This window comes from Mauremys reevesii, linkage group 6, assembly GCF_016161935.1.
Source record: "Mauremys reevesii isolate NIE-2019 linkage group 6, ASM1616193v1, whole genome shotgun sequence".
Lineage (NCBI taxonomy): Eukaryota > Metazoa > Chordata > Testudines > Geoemydidae > Mauremys > Mauremys reevesii.
This window is the reverse complement of record NC_052628.1, coordinates 11,309,899-11,327,125: the sequence shown is the minus strand read 5'-3', so window position 1 is coordinate 11,327,125 and position 17,227 is coordinate 11,309,899.

Sequence of the window (17,227 nt, the reverse complement as noted above, 5' to 3'; positions counted from 1 at the left end):
GGGGGAGGGGTAGAGCTCTGTGCCTGCAGCAGCTCTGATTGGTTGCTCAGCCCTAGGACCCACGCAAGTGGGGGCAGACAGCCCCAGTGAAATCATTCTGAATATTGCCAGGAACAACTTTCTAAATTTAACACTTTCAGGGGATTCCCCCCCCCAAACCCCAAGTTTTAGTACTTGTTACTACCACCAATTCAAATGCAACATGTAACTATGCATATGGTCCCCTATGGCTCTTTTCTGGGAGGATTTACCCTGCTCTGTCTATATAGGGAATGCTGTCCAAACCTTCCATAAGGCTCACTAGCTCCTTAAATGCTTATCACAAAGTCTACTTCAAACTCTTCCTGAATATTTTCAAGGACAGTCTACAACGTAGGCAGCCTGCAGCAATTCTAATCCTCTTCTTCTTCTGCAGTGGGGTCAGGGAGCCTTCAGTTTAAATACAACACACTGGCAGAGTCCCTGGAATGTAACCCTTCCACTTGAGATTTCTGGGCCTTGTGCTTCCCCACAGTTGAGTTTCAGATTGGCTCCTACTCCCCCTAATTTATAAACTACTATATCTCCTGCTGGGTTCCCGCTGGTTCCACTCTGAGAGTGGTTCTAGGTGTGTCCTGCCAGGTTCCTTGCCCACAATGGAAACAACCTGAATAGCTTCAAACAGCTAATGATGCCTAATGACTGCTACATCCAATTTCTGCATGATTCTGGCCCATCCAGGAGTCACCCTGTCCAGCTCTATCAGTTCTGGAAACACACAATACCCCCAAACAAAAAACAAACTAACCAGTACAGCTATTTACCCTAGAATAACTGTGGTTCTTTGAGATGTTGTAGTCAGGGTGGATCCCACCATAGGTAAGCATGCACATTTCTTGTGTTACACAAGATTCTTTTTGATAACCGTGTCCATCAGGATGTACACACACCCTGAGCCTCTTTGTGTTCACACAGGAGAGCATGAAGGTTGGGGTGGCCCTGGCTTCCCCTCAGTTCCCTTGCCCGTGTAACTGAGGACTTTGAAAAGTGTGGTTGGAGGACGGATCATATGATCCGCACTGACAACAACATCTCAAACAGTTACAGTATGGTAAAGAACCACACTTTCTTGTTAGAGTTGGTGTCAGTGTAGATCCCACTGGCGGTGACTGGCAAGTGGTATTCTCTTCTGGATGGTGGGTGTTGCATCATGATCAGTGGAACTCAGAGTTACAGGGCCCCATGTTCTCTGGAAGGACTGTTATTGACAGGGCACTAGGAAACACAGGGAGTTAGGCTGGAAGCAACTCAGCCACTTGTTCAAATCAATCTGCATTTGGCTTCACTCTTTGCAAAGGAAACATGGGGGCAGTGCCTGAGCTGTGAGTTTTCTGCAGTGCAGCGGCTGGCAGCATGAGCCGTGGCATGTGGTCTAAAGCCCTCCAGAGACCTGGTATTTCCAGGTACAGACCTAGCCCAGGCGTGGATGTGGTGGAAGGAAAAGTTTGAGCCGTACAAAGACCTGGCCACGCAGGAGGGTGACAACAGCAGGAAAGTAAAACTATTATTTTGCCTTATTGGGGAATGAGGCAGAGAGATCTGCTCATTCAGAAGCTCAGCACTGCCTCAAGCCTCACAGCAGACTAGGAGCTGTTGGGAACCCATTTCTCCTCAAAGCAGAACAAAACTGTGGAGCAACACAGGGTGTTAACTAGTGACCAATCTCAAGGGAAGGGAAGGTTCCCTATACTACTGCTTCACCACACACTGCCTGCTATGTATGATTCTGGGGACTGAACGGACTCCGTAATTCGGGACTCAGCACTTGAAATCACCACTTGCAGAAGCAGCTGCTCCAGGAAGGCAATCTCACATTACACAGATGCTTAGACACAGGGCATGCAGCGAAAGCGTCAAGAAAAAGGATGAAAACCCTAGGAGACACAGCACCACCAGCAATACATGCAGTGAGACAACAGCAAAAGAGAGCAGATGGTCACGGTTCTATACCCACAGATATGTGCTCACTGTGAGAGGCAGCATGAGTGGCTAATAGAGAAGTGCCCCACACTAGCACAGCATTGCAAGGTGTACTGTTGTGGGGATCACCCAGAACAGTACGAGTTCTGTCACTGCTTGCCTTGCAAGGTCAGGTGCCTTCAACCTATGCTACTATGGCTCAGAGCCCTGACACCAGTAGCCAGCCCACAAGCATAAAGGTCTCACCCTGTCTTCCACCAGCCTCGTTACTTGCTCCTTACAAAATGATCCTAATAGCTCCTCTGGTCCTGAATCTCCCCCAAATTCCTCTAGCCCACGTTCTTAACTACCAGACACTCAGACTTTTCCCATCTGGTTCATCACCCCTGAAGGAGTGAAACCTGCTCCCCCACCCCACCTCCAGTTATCAGTTCACTTTGGTACACACACTCCACACAGTTTATTTTCCAAAGACCTGCAAAGGGTAAAAATAAACACAGCATTTAATTAATAGAAAAGTCAGATTCAAAAATGAAATAGTAAGGAAAAGCAAATGCATGGTTATATTAATTTTCAGTGTAACCTGTATGCAACTTCAGGCTTTACACTTCTATATTAGTGAAATTCCCTTTTCCACTACAAGTCCCCTTTTGCCTTTGAGCAGTTTCCTGGCATGTCTCCTAGCCCAAGAGGGGATCCAACCTTCACAGATGCCCCCCCCCACCTTCAGAACTTTCCCTCAGCTCTGGTGGGGACTTCAGTTTCAAGACTCTTTTGGAAAGGTTTTTTTCTCCCTTAGCATCCCCACCTCCTGGCATGATGACTCCTGGTGTAGATGAGCGGACTCATCCCTGCAGCGCCTCCTGCTGGTTGTCCTCAGGAATTAGCTCACTGCCAGCTAGGAGTGCCCTCTGCAGGCCAGTGATCCATCTATCCTCTTGCCCCCCCATGTCCCTCCCTGGACCCCAGTGCCCTTTAACCCCACCAATCTGGGTCTCCCTGGGGAACCCCCAACCCACTATCCCCACTTTGCCTCAGTTTTGGCTACTGCCTAGTCTCCATCTAGCCCCCATTCACTGAGGCAGACTGCAGTATCAGCCACTCATCATAGGCAAAGGAGTTTGGACCTGCTGCCTTGGCCTACCCCTGGGCTACCCTCTGCAACCCCCAGTACCTGTTGGCCTTCTGCTAGGCCACAGCCTGGGGCTTTCCAGGCTGGAGCTCCCCAGCTCCTCTGCCTTTCCCCAGCCCTGCACCACTCAGGTACTCTGCTCAGGTCCCTGCAGCCAGGCCCTTCTTCCTCTACAGGCAGAGGGAGACTGTTTGCTGCTGGCTTCCCTGGCCTTTTTATACAGGCCAGCTGTGGCCTGATTAGGGTGTGGCCCAGCTGCAGCCACTTCCCCAATCAGCCCAGGTTTTAGAGCTGCAGCTTTCAAGCCCTGCCAGGCTGTTTTTTAAACCCCTCAGGGCAAGAGCGGGTAATCAACCCACTACACATGGTTATTTAGGGTGAGGAAATTCTAGTAGGAATGTCTCAAATTGTTTTTCCCTTAAGCCTAATGGCCCATCATTTGTCTTTCCCTGGGTTGTACAATGCTAGGTGCTTGGAACTAGTCTGGTCTGGTTGGAGAGGCAGGCCCTCCCTGCCTGGCTGAGCATTGCCCTACTGTGAGGTGGCAGTAAAACTTTCTGAACCCAGTTTTATATATATATATATATATATATATATATATATATATATATATATATATATATATAAATTCATAACCACAGTCTGCAGACGTATCTCATAATGACCATAAAGTTCAGAATGTTACTAATGTTCATAGAAACTTTACTCAACATATATTTATACACAATAACATTGTATACGACCAATTGATTCAATTGCTTAATCTTTGTGGTTCAGTCCCCTGTTCTTCATTTGGCATGTCTGAACCCTAATTGTCACACAAGGCATGTGGCAAGTTGAACCATGTTAGCAGTGTCTGCAAGAGCAGAGGAAGATCTCAGAAAGATTCAGTCAGACTTGTGCAAGACTGCGATGGTAACATCCTGACTCTCTTCTTGAATCTGAGGCCATAGCTGGTTCAGGCTGTCAGGCAGGAAAGCAACAATGAACAATTCCAACTTCCATGCATGCAAGAGCATTACTAGGGAAATAACCTGTGCAATTTCAGCTGGATACTGGCCTCCTTCAATGCGATACCTCCGGCTGACTTGGACTAGAGTACACTCTTTACAAAAAGCAGGCAGAATCTAATAATGTACAGTGAGAGCATAATGCAGACTATAGGAAAATGTGACCTCATAGTAATCGTCCTGCAAATAACAGGTGGAATCATTGATGGACCTATTCTCCATGAACTTGGACCCTGTTATAGTCGTGGCCTTCACACCATCCTCCAGCAAAGAGTTCCACAGGTTGACTGTGTGTTGTGTGAAGAAATACGTCTTTTTGTTTGTTTTGAACCTGCTGCCTATTCGTTGCATTTGGTGACCCCTAGTTCTTGTGTTATGAGATGGAGTAAATAACACTTCCTTATCTACTTTCTCTACTCCGGCCACGATTTTATAGATCTCTGTCATACCTGCTACTCCCTTAGTTATCTCGTTTCCAATCTGAAAAGTCCCAGTCCTCTTCACCTCTCCTCAAATATTAGTTATTCCATACCCCTAATAATTTTTGTTGCCCTTTTATGTACCTTTCACAATTCCAATATATCTTTTTTGATAAGGGGGGAACCAGAGCTGCATGCAGTATTCACAATGTGGGTGTACCATGGATTTATATAGAGGCAATATGATATTTTCTTTCTTGTTATCTATCCCTTTCCCAATGATTGCTAACATTCTGTTTGGTTTTTTGACTGCTGCTGCACATAGAGTGGGTGTTTTCAGAGAACTATCCACAATGACTCCAAGATTTCTCTCTTGAGTGGTAACAGCTAATTTAGACCCCATCATTTTATATGTATAGTTGAGATTATGTTTCCCAATGTGCAATAATTTGCATTTATCAGCATTGAATTTCATCTGGCATTTTGTTGCCAGTCACTCAGTTTTGTGAGATCCCTGTGTAACGCTTTGCAGTCAGCTTTGGACTTTACTATCTTGAGTAGTTTCCAAATTTTGCCACCTCACTGTTTATCCCATTTTACAGATCATTTATGACTATATTGAACAATACTGGTCCCAGTACAGACACCACTATTTACCTGTATCCATTCTGAAAACTGACAATTTATTCCTATCCTTTGTTTCCTATCTTTTAACCAGTTACTGATCCATGAGAGGACCTTCCTTCTTATCCCATGACTGCTTACTTTCCTTAAGAGCCTTTGATGAGAGACCTTGTCAAAGGCTTTCTGAAAATCTAAATACACTGTGTCCATTAGATCACCTTTATCCACATGCTTGTTGGTCCCTCAAAGAAGTCTAGTAGATTGGTGAGGCATGATTTCCCTTTACAAAAACCATGCTGACTCTTCCCCAACAAATCATGTTCATCTAGGTGTCTGATAATTCTGTTCTTTACTATAGTTTCAACCAATTTGCCCGGTACTGAAGTTAGGCTCACGGGCCTGTAATTGCCAGGATTGCCTCTGGAGCCTTTTTAAAATTGGAGTTATACTAACTATCCTCCAGTCATCTGGTACAGAATCTGGTTTAAATGATAGGTTATAATACTACAATATGACAGCATCTGCTCTTGCTGCCATGTCAAGTTCACAATGTTTAAGGAAGGTCAGAGGGTAATACTCCATGTGGCTGCCTTACAGATGTGAGATCAGCAAGAAAGGCGCCTTCATTCTGGTGGGGTGCACTTTGAAATTCAGAGGTAGATGCTCGCCAGCCAGCCGATGACAGGTGGCAATTCACTGGGCACTCCACTTGGAGAGTCTCTTTAAGGAGATCAACTGGCCTATTGATACAGCTGATATGGCCACAATGACCAGGGCTAGGAGTTAGAAGGGCTAGTCTGCCTGTGTAGTAGAATAGAGCTCTGAAAACAACTAAAGTGTGAAGTTTTGTTTTCTCCTGGAGAAGTGAGAGGTTTTGGAAAGAAGCCCAGCATGGTGACTGACTGATTTACGTGGAATTCTGAGACTAACTTGGGACTGACCTTTGGGTGTGATCTCCAGTGCAGACATGTAAGGCTAAACACACTGACTTTAGATAAATGTGTGTAGAGCTGGTTCAGCTATGCATTGGAAACAATTTGTTTGACAAAGTCAGCCCTTTTTTTCCGTTCCAGCGTTCCCATCACAATTTTTCCAAATGTCTTCATGATTCAGAATGGCTTGATGAATAGTTTTTACAAACCTATTCAAGTTATCTACTGTTTGCAAACTACTTATAGAAAGCATATTCCATATTAGAACATGCAATTTGAGTTTTGCAATGGTCATTTAAGTCACATGGTGTTGTTTCTGTTTTCTGATTGGCTGACCTCTCCAGGGGGGCAGGCAGAATTGGAGGAATGGGGAGGGGCTACATCTAAGGTTGTGGAAGTTACTTTAGTCTTCCTGTGCATCTTTTCCATAACTAGGTTGCTTGGACTGGGCACTGTGCTCTGGGTTGGGCCCCAAGGACTAAATCTTTTTTAAGTGAATGCAAGTTTTGCTACTGACTTCGGTAGGAAAGGGATTTAGTCCTAACGGCCGGTGATATTGTGCTACTTCCTGCAGATTGGGGGCGGAATGATCAGTGGTATTCACCACAATTCCTGCACATTTCTCTTTGTTCTGCACTTAGGGTGAACTTCAACCCTTTGTAGCCATCACAAGTCTTATGAAAGCCAAGGGGTCAAGTTAGATGTCAGAGGTTCAGAGGCCTTGTGTTGGCTTTCTGTCTGGGCCTCTTTATGAGATATCTTCCCAATGACACACTAAACTGGACACTCGCCCTGTAATTTCCTGTGTCATTGTCCATAACATTTCACTTTTCCCACCCACTGCTCTTATTTATAGACAAACAACTTAATACCTAAGGAAACTAAACAATTGTTATGGAGCAGGTGGAGGGATAGCTCAGTGGTTTGAGCATTGGACTGCTAAACCCAGGGATCTGGGGCAAAATAATCTGTGAGGGACGGTACTTGATCCTGCTAGTGAAGGCGGGGGGCTGGACTCAATGACCTTTTGGGGTCCCTTCCAGTTCTATGAGACAGGTATATCTCCATATATTATATTATTATTTAGGTCTGGTAAATTAACCCTAAAAGGTTGCCCAATGTTGGAGGTAAAAAAAGAAAAGAAAATCCCAGCTGACTGAAACTCTAAAAATCTATCCATCCTAGACAGATAAAGAATAAGGGAATACCAAAACAGATTTATCCTGCCTTTGGCCAAAGATTTCCATATAGTGTGTGTGTGTCTGGAAACAGTGACAACCCTAAGTGAAGGAATGAGTCACTTCCTTAAATTCTAGACAAGTCATATGAAGTAACAGGAGTTCCTCCGATATGAGTTCATCCTGAAGCCGTCGTCATAGGAGAAAGGGAACCAATTAGGAACCCAACAAGAATTCATGACATATAGTTTTATTGGAAAAGAATATTGGGTTTGGAAATCAGATACAATAGATGCTCCTCCCGTTGCACCGACAGATGAGAATAGGTATTATGCCTAACCAACTCGCCACTACCATCATATCCTTTTTTTGTATGGGCAATAGGCCCTTCTACCTATTTTGGCAGGATCTTGCCTTAGTGCTGCCTTATGACCCTTCAGCATCTGTTGGATATTGTATTCGGGATGCTCATAAGTAAGGTTTAAAAAGGCAGCTGTATTGCTGACCGTGTCAGAAACCCATCTACTGATTGGCCACACCCTCCCTTTCCAAATAAAGGATGCCACTCTATAAAAACAAAGGCCGGGGCATTACTGATCAGTTTTCCCAAGGGAATTTCTTCAGATTTCAAAATTGACTTTGGCCTTGTTGATGAGACCATCCCAAACTAATGCTGATGAAACAGTAATACCTCACCAGCATTTAGTCCATGTGTAACCTAGTGCATTTTAGAAAGTTGTATTCATGTTGGAAACCCTCATCCTAACCCATACACATAATAATCTGCATGGAGGTTAGAGAATGTGTATCTGCCATGTTTGGGTCAGGAAGCTTACCCACATTTATGCAGGCCCTAGCTGCAGTAGGTCCTGCCCCAGAAAGGTCCATGGAATGGTCTCTCCGTGGATTTGCAGGCAGAAACAGATGTTAACATCTGATTTCCCCCTCTGCAGACAGGGTTTTTCACCCTGAACCAAGCACTCTGGAAGTCAGAATTTAGCCCTTAGTAAACTCAGTGAGTGCAATTATGGGTAAAATACACTATAATTCAAGTAAATGAAGCTGGCTAGAGCTAGTTTTTCCTCTACGCCCAAACGGAGGGATCAAAGAGCACCATCATCTCTAGATCTTCTAGCCCTGGGACTTACATGAGCAAATTACTCTATGATAAAATATGACACTAAAATAGGAGCTAGTGGGGACATAGTATGACCTAGAGTCAGTAGACAGTAGGCCCAGCTCTTCCCGTTGACCTGCTGTGTAACCTCTGCTAAGCCACTTTACCTCTCTCTGGCTGTTTCCTCTTCCATCCTGGGCCCATCTTGTCTATTTAGATTGTAAGCTTGTCTTGTGTTTGTATAATATACAGTATATGGTATAATATATACTATATTATAATAGATAATAAAATATAAGCCATTGTCATTTTCCCAAGTGCCACCATCAATACTTACAATTTTAATGGGCAAAATTGAATCCTCTATGAGGTACAGGATCCCAAGAACCATGTTTCAGATGGTGAAGAGCAGCAAGGGCCTGAAAATACTGGAGATGATTATTATCCACCATCTTCTTCCATGTACATTGGTTTACACCAATTGCAAAGTGATTTGATCCCCATAGTGATCTGATAGCATTTTGCATAAGGTGGCAAATCAGACCCACTCTTCTAAGGCGAAGAAGTGGTTTTTCTTGTTCTGCCTGTTATTTCATTTCATGAGACAAAACTTCCCATGCCTTGCACAAACTGAAGTCTAGGTTTCTGCTGTTACAAAGATCCCCTAGCAAGAGATAAACAGTGGGGTTGTCAGCTGGATATTAAACTGCTGGGGCTGGTTCCAGAACCCCCCTTCTGACCCGCCCCATTTAGGAAACTCTGGATGCTTATTCCAAATCATCACACCATATCATTTAACAATGTTTGGCAAGTTTTATTTATTAAATATTTTCCAACAAGAGCCTTTAAGGCAACAGAAGAGTAAAGCGTAAAATACATTTGACTTAATTGGCAGCAACAGACTGCATGCGTCAGAAGGAATTAACCTCCAATAAAGCAGGATGTGCAGGAAACACAATGTACTCTTTTGATATGGTCTTTCAAAGCTACCATTTCCTGGAACAGAGGCAGATACACAGGTTGGCTGAGACTGGGAAAGGGTATGAGATTTATGTGCCTGCCGCTCTCACACACATACACTTCTAGGAGTCTAATGAGAAAATTGAACATTCTGTCACTGCATCAGGTCATTATGCACAATGTACTTTGTAATGATTTTCTCAGCATCTGAATCTAAGTCAGATGGAACAAAGTTGGGGTTTCCCCCTCCTCTTTCTCTGCTTCAACCACAACATCCTTGCTCCATCTGTGCTCTGAATCTCAATGCCATTAAACCTGATGAGTCCAGTGACAGGAATGTCACAAAGACATTCTCCTGGACCAATATAACCCCCATCCAAGTGCTTATGGGTGGGATTATCAAATGCACCTAAGGGAGACAGGAGCAAAGTCTCTTTGAAAGTGAGACTTTAAAAAATCCAACCCTAGGGGAATGAATACCAATGTTCGAAAACTATTGAGAGGTAGTTTAGCAGAGAAAGGATTTCATTGCATGTTATTTTTGAGGCAATGAAGGATGGGGGTAGTGGCAGCATCTGGCGGCAATAAACGAAGGAAATAAAAACATCTTATTCTGGTTTTAAGACTCATTTCCACTATGCTGTGTATACTACACAGTCTCATTTTTCATGGTTAAAAAAATTAAGAAAATGGCAAACCAAGACAGAACATCCTGTTGTGAACGCCATAATAAAAATGAGCTCTTAGAGCGCACCTTTGATACAAGGATCTCCCAACCCTTTACCAATGTTAATTGACACTCCTGCAGAGTCAGCAAGCATGACAAATGGTAAACCAAGGCAAACAGAAAGACTAGAGCTCCACGGAAGTCATTGGGAGCAGAAATGGGCCAAACCACTCTGTGAGATGGCCATTTGGAAGACCTAACCTGTGTCTTGATGTATCAGTTTGTTTTCATTTGAAATAAAAAGGTGTAAGAATAAAATAAAAAAGATGAGAACGTGGCAACTCCAGCAGACCCCATAACACCTGCAGGGTGGAGCCTCAACTGATATAAGTTGTCCTAGCTCCCATGGGGAAGATGCTCAGCTGGGGTAAAATGTGAAAGCTCTGTTGATTTCAATGGAGCTATGACAGTTTACACCAGCAGAGGATGCGCCCGTTGTAGGTGCTGGCTGTAAGGAGGGTTTGGCACAACAGCAAACTTTGTTACCACACCTACATCATCATCACATGCTGATCATTGACCAGGATTGTGGGACACCGGTAAGTGTCAATACTTCAACTTGGAAAGATTAATTACTTTAAAAGAAATATAAATAAGCAGTTTAAAGAGAGATGGTTGTGGACTAATGATCATTAACTGCTCTACATTAAGACTGGGGCTGTTTAATGAGAATAAATAATGGGTTATGTGTCAGCTTGGAAAACAAGTGATAAAATCCTCCTAAGTGAGCAAGCTGCCTCCTCCTCTCCCTGATGCAACCCTCATTTTTTATGCTTTCTCCATGACCTACATCTTCATACCCTTCAGTTTCTCTCCATCTCTCCCTCCCTCCGCCAAATGTCCTTTCGTGTCTCTGAGCTCATTTCTACCAGTGCTTCCTCTTCAAATGTGCTTTTTTTGCTGCCTTCTTGAAAACAGAGTGCTTTTCTTTGTGCCGCTCTGCCAGATCATCATCACTGGCTTCCTTCAGAGCTCACTTTTAATCCCTTTTCAAATTGCGTTCCTGCCATGATCACAAAATTACCTCCCACCCCCCCCAATAAAAATGTTCTCTCTGTCTCACCTGCCTTTACCTTTCCTGCCTTTACCTTGTCAGCAGTTTGGGGTTTGTTCATCATTTGTCTGCTTGAAATAGGTATAGTTTTGGTACACAAAGATCATAACAGGGAAAGGCAGAACTGTAAGAGACATTTGAGTACACAAATAACAGTACAGAAGCATTGGGTGAAATCTTGGCCCCAGTGAAGTCAGTGGCAAATCTCCCATTGTCTTCAATGGAGTAAGGATTTCAACCATTATATATAGCTAAGCTTTAAAAGCCAGATTGGAATCGTCCATCACATGGATGCGTGTGGGGGCACACCAGAAGTCTCCTCCCTCACCTGCCACAAAATGCTTGCATAGGTCACCCAAAGGCCAGTCAAAACAGTTGATCAGGGATTTCTCAACCCTTATAGAGCAAATCACCTGTAAAGGGCCAGAAAGGCATCAGGGCCATCCCACAATGCAATGGTCCATAGACCAAGGCCAGCACAATAAAGGACAAATCCATGCTGGCCAAGTGGCTGCTACAGAATTCACCTACCTTCTGAGCACCAAACAACGAAGGGAGTTGTGTTTCCTGGGGCACAAATGGTATGAGTGTTGATGCGGTTCCACGCTTCCCACTACATAGGGCTTTGTGCCATTTGCACAATCGAGCCCTCAAAATTTGTAAGACTCACAATAGGTTCCAGAACAATGAACAAATGTCCTCAACCTCTAATGTACCTTTCATTCCCTAAGAACCTGCCTCCATACTTGCTTGCTAGAACCCTGCCACTCGCCAGTTGCCCAATTCTGATTTCATTTTAGTAGCCTCATTGACTTTACTGGAGTAATATGGTTTCAGAACATATTATTTGTTGTCTTCTGTCTTCTAGCAAAACTCTATATTCTTTAAATAGTAGGCTGTCTCTTACTGGCCTCAAAGTGACAACAATACTTTGTACTTCTATAGCATAAGTCATCGGAGGGTCTCAAAACATTTTTCACAAAACATTGTTTGACAAATGGGGGAAACAAAGCACAGAAAGATTAAGGGGCAGCTCTTCAATGGCTGCAAACTGGTATTGAAATCAATGGAGTTTGCACAAGCTAAGGATTTGGTCCTAAATGACAGTGTATCTCAGTAGTACAGGTGAGACCAAAGTCCTGGGGTGTAATCTGGTCTCCACAGACGTCAATGTCAAAACTCCATGCAATCATCGTCTGTTGTGGGGAACATTGCCTAGTGGTCAGGATTAGGCCCTATGGGAGTGTGGTAGGGGAGCTCAGGCCCTTGTACTCCACTGGGCTCAAGCCCAGGGCCTTGTGTGGCCTACAAAAGGGTCTGACACAAAGGAGAACCTTAAGACTGCCCTCCTTGGCCATTTCCTACAACTTCTCCAGTGTCCAAAGTTCACAGTCTGTAACCAGAAAATGTAGAGGGGGTCAGTTCACTGCTTGACACCTCTTCACGGCCAGGTATGGCATGGTGGCACTCTCCTTCTTTCCTCTCATGCCAGCTCAGGTCAGTTCCAAGTCTCTCTCCTTCTGGGATAGTCCATGAACAAAACAAGGGAAATTAACACAAACAAACTGAGTATTTGAGAGGGGGAAATGCCTCCCTCTCAGGGTGTATCAGAAGCAGGTCCCGCTTCCCTCTGGGAGGGACCTTGATAGGAGAGATCCTGCTTTCCCTCAGGAGCTGCAAGGTAAATGTCCTTTCTCTTCCCTGGTCTGCCCACAAATGAGCTGCTCTGCCCCTTTTAACTGCTCCTCCAGTCTGGGAATCTCTTACAGGTGTGTGTGTGGTGGGGGTGGGGGCAGGGGGGAAGGGCTGGCTGAGCCCAGAGCATCTCCTTAACCCTTTGTTGCCCTGTGTGGGGTTTGTATACCCTCTCACACTCCCACAGGTTTCAGCAGGGCCAGCTTTCACCCTTAGTCTGTTAACTACTCTAGTCTAATGTAGGAATTTGTAGAGCCATCTCTGTAATAGCTATAGATGGGCAGGAAATGGTTCTCCTCTCCATCAAATATTTTAGAGAATTAAAAAATACTGACCATCCCAAATGGGGACAAAATCATTAATCTAAAAAAAAATTGTGAATTAAAAAACTGGGGGGAAAAATCAGGTCAGGTCAAGCAAAATGTTTCATTTAGATTTCAACTTTTTCTTTCAGTACAATTGGCTTAATATTTTTTTAAAAAGTCATTTTGGACTGGAAAATTGGAATTTTTCATATTGAAAATGTTTAACTTTTTAAACACTTTAAAAAAATTCCTTACTTTCAAATTGGGAGATTTGTCAAAACTGACCTTGTTCCCTGTTTTGGAAATGGTTTCAGTTTTGAACTGGCATTTTTCAAGAAAAAATGATTAATCAAAAATTTCTCATCGAACCTTCGTGTTTCTAAGCATCACTAATATATTAACGCTTTCTAGTATAAGCCTAAAAAATCAACCTCTAACATCTCGTGTTATTTTGTCATACCAGTTATTCTCACAGGTCACATAAAAGAAAGACCTAGAGGTCATTTAGTACATCACTACCAAATCTTAGTCATGCAGATTCTCAGTTCTCTCCAAAGGTGTTGTGTAATGGGTTTTATTTTCACACCATGGTTTCTATACTTCCTTGTAAATAGTAGTTCCTGGCTTAAATTTTAGCTCCGTGTTGATGTAGTCCTCTAATTGTACACATAGGGCCAAACATATATGTTTTTAACATGAAGCTGTTCGCTAAAAATGCTAATCACTGCAATATCTTGGTACTCTGAAGGGTCTTGTCCTTGTTTCCACTAAGGTCAATGGGTGTCTTGCCATTGATTCAATGACAGTGGGATTGGCCTTACATTGTGTGCATGTTTGCTTGCACCCATCAAAAAAAGACAGGGTCATGAGCATCTAGTCACGCTGCTTATAGAACTTCCATTGACTCTTGAGTGCAATTTGTGGGGTGGTGGAGGAACTGGAAGCTCATTTGTGCAGATAAGTCCAGCGCCACTCTCTCCCCTTGGAAAACCCACAGGCAGCTGCTTTGGGGGAAGGAATCTCTGTGGGGAACCCAAAGCGAAGCTCTCAATACATTAGCCTATCGGGGGGAATGGATTTGCTCTCCATGCAAAAGGCTGTGCAGCCACCCACAAAGCTGGTGGTGCCCCGATGATCAGCAGAGAGGATGTGGAAACTTTGGGAGGCCAGGGTCATTCATGCTGGCCAGCAGGCAACTTTCCACACCTTGCTGGCAGTGCATCTTAATGGGATGCACTAGAAGTTCAACCTGGTCATTGGGAGCCCCGAGGACAGAAAGTGAGGGGCCAGAATGGGAGGAAATGCATCCTCCTGTCACCCATCCCTGTGCTACCCACTCCTCCCCCCGATCTGAGTCGCTCTCTTCCTTCAGCAAAGGTCATGGGCCACCAGGAGAGGACTCCATGGTTTCTAGAGCAAGGGATACCATGATGTGAAGGTAGATGATCCATGTTTCCATGTGGTAGGTGTGCAGAGATTTCTGCCCATGCATTTTTCTAGGGGACACGATCTGGGTCAGTGGGTGTTTGTGCCCCAGGAGTCACAGGCCTAGCTCTCCAGACACAAATTCTGAAGGCACTTTGGAAAATGAGGCCCATAACATGTGACATTTCTTTTTTGCTTTTTCTTTCTTTCTTTCTCTCTCTCTCTCTCTCTCTTTTTTTTTTTTACACTTTTAAGGACGTTCTGGAAAAAAAAGAGAACTGAAGCATGTTTTTCTCCATTACCATAAAGAGGGCTTGTGAGTGCATGGTATTGGTATCCAAAAGCTATTAAACTCCTCAGTGATGTGAAACAGATGGAAAATAAGACAAAAGAATTCACAACTCATGTTAGACTGAATTGAATTCCTTTAATTTCACACAATGAATAACATATGAATAGGATTACTTTTTTTCTTTTATTTTCTTTTATTTTCTTTTTTTTTTCTTTTTTTTTTAGTTAAGTGCTCTACACTGTGCTAACCAGACTTGGTAGCCAAAAGACTGAGCTTTGTTTTAGAAAAAAATGTTTAAAAACCAACATCTAAGATCATGAAGGAGCATGACATTAAAGCATGCCAGATGTACCTAAGCCTCAAATAACACCAAGTCCATATCCATTTTTAAATGTACAAAAATGCTTCATGAATAAAAACTGTTACAAAAAGAACATTTCAAACAATGTACAAGGTTTTTTTCTCTTGCCTCTATATTCAATAAAATACAAATACATTTTTTTGCTCTAAAATATGTTTACATACAATCAAAGTAGAACATGCAAATTACACTTTAAAAAAGGCTTTTAAAAACCACTTATGAATACAAACTAAAAATTAGCCAGCACAACTTATAGAACAATCTTGTGCCCCATTCGTTTGAATTTTTTTTTAATTTTTTGAAATACAGTATATACATATTTAACACTTCATGTGCATTTATTATTTTAAGAAATAGCTTAAAGAAAAAGAAAAAAGTAAAACAAACCAACATGGGATTGAACTGCTTTCCCCATGCTGTCCAATTGGCAGCTTTTTTATGGTTTTACAATTTTGTTCTCCCCCCTCCCCTTTTTTTTTTAGTGTTTTATACAACCTAGAGAGGCATCTTTAGGTTTAGGTTTCTCTTGTTTAAATGTGCTTCTAATTGTCTCAGAACTGCTGCACCTCATATTTTGGATGATGCTAGAAGGAAGAAGTATCACAAAGGCATGATCGGGGTCACCCCAATTCAGAAAAGCATCTCTTGAAGGAGGATAGTGCTTAAGCATATGCTTAAGTGATTTCCTGAGTTGGGGGCTGTGAAAAGAAGAGTTAGGGAGATCCTTGTGTATAGAATAATAATCATTATTATATATTTGTATTACTGTAGCACCTGCGACCCCTCTGTCATGGACCAGGGTCCCATGGTGCCCAGCTTAGTACAGCCAATATAAACACAATGAATAGTCCAAAACACTGTTGGAAAATGGAGAAGTATGGCCCATGCTGCAGAATACCCTAGTATTTATTATTATTAGTGTTGCTGTGGTTTATTTCTACGGTGCCCGAAAGCATGCAAGATGCTTCACGCAACATTTAGTATTGGAAGGGCTCAAGAAACTGCTTCCCCTCTCCGCTCCCAACTGTCCCCTTTCCTTGCTTTATATAGTCGTTCCTTGGAAATATGTTCTGAGAATTTAGGCAGTTCCTCAGTAAATCTTAATAGTGGTAGGGAGAAAAAAATCAAAAAGCTCATTACTGGAATAACGTTGGGTAATAAACTTCAGGAGTGGGATTTTAGCCTGAAGCCCTAAAACTAAATCCTTTATGACCTGCATGTAGTACATCACCTTATAATATTATTCTGTCAGCAACTTGCCTATCATCTTTATAGACTATGCAACATGCAGAACACAAATTCTGAGTGCCACCTAGCAACATTTTCTGCCTGGTTTCATACATATTAGCATGCTAATCATCCGCCACCCAATATTGGCGGCGCGGTGCTGTTCTTTGGACAAACAGCCAATGCTGGATCAGAGCATCCTTGCTTCCTACCATGTTCCATTGCAAGCTCTTGCGATGAAGAAACAAATCCTCAGTCATGCTAGTTAAAGCCCACTTTGACCTAGATGATGTGTCACTGTAAACTCTTTGGAAGCTACTGTTTGGATACCTACTGTTGATTCCTAGTTGTGCCCTTGTACCGATGTGGAACCCTGCAGGGAAGAGAAGCAGGGGAGGTAGTCGTGGCGGAGTGTAGGTGATCTTCAGCATTCTGCCTGTGGGCAGCAGACTGTACATTTCCTTCAGTTGTTAGCAACGGTGCGATGGGGCAGGATTTCGGCCACCCCCTCAACCCACTAGTTCTGCCCTCTTGGGGACATGAAGCACTGAGTTGGCTCCATAGTCTAGTGCTCAGGGAGAACTAACTCTGCATTATGCCTGGATGCGGTGTGGGAGGTGTCTATGTGAATGGGGGGCAGCACCTCTGTAGGGACAGCCAAACTTCAGGACACAAATTCAGCCCTTGGAGCTACACGGACAGCTCTGATGATCTTCAATGGGATCCACATGTGGCATCCAAGGATGAAATTTGGCCCTTTGAGACCTTTTCTCCACTTGCTAAGCATGCAACCCTCTGTTATGCTAATGG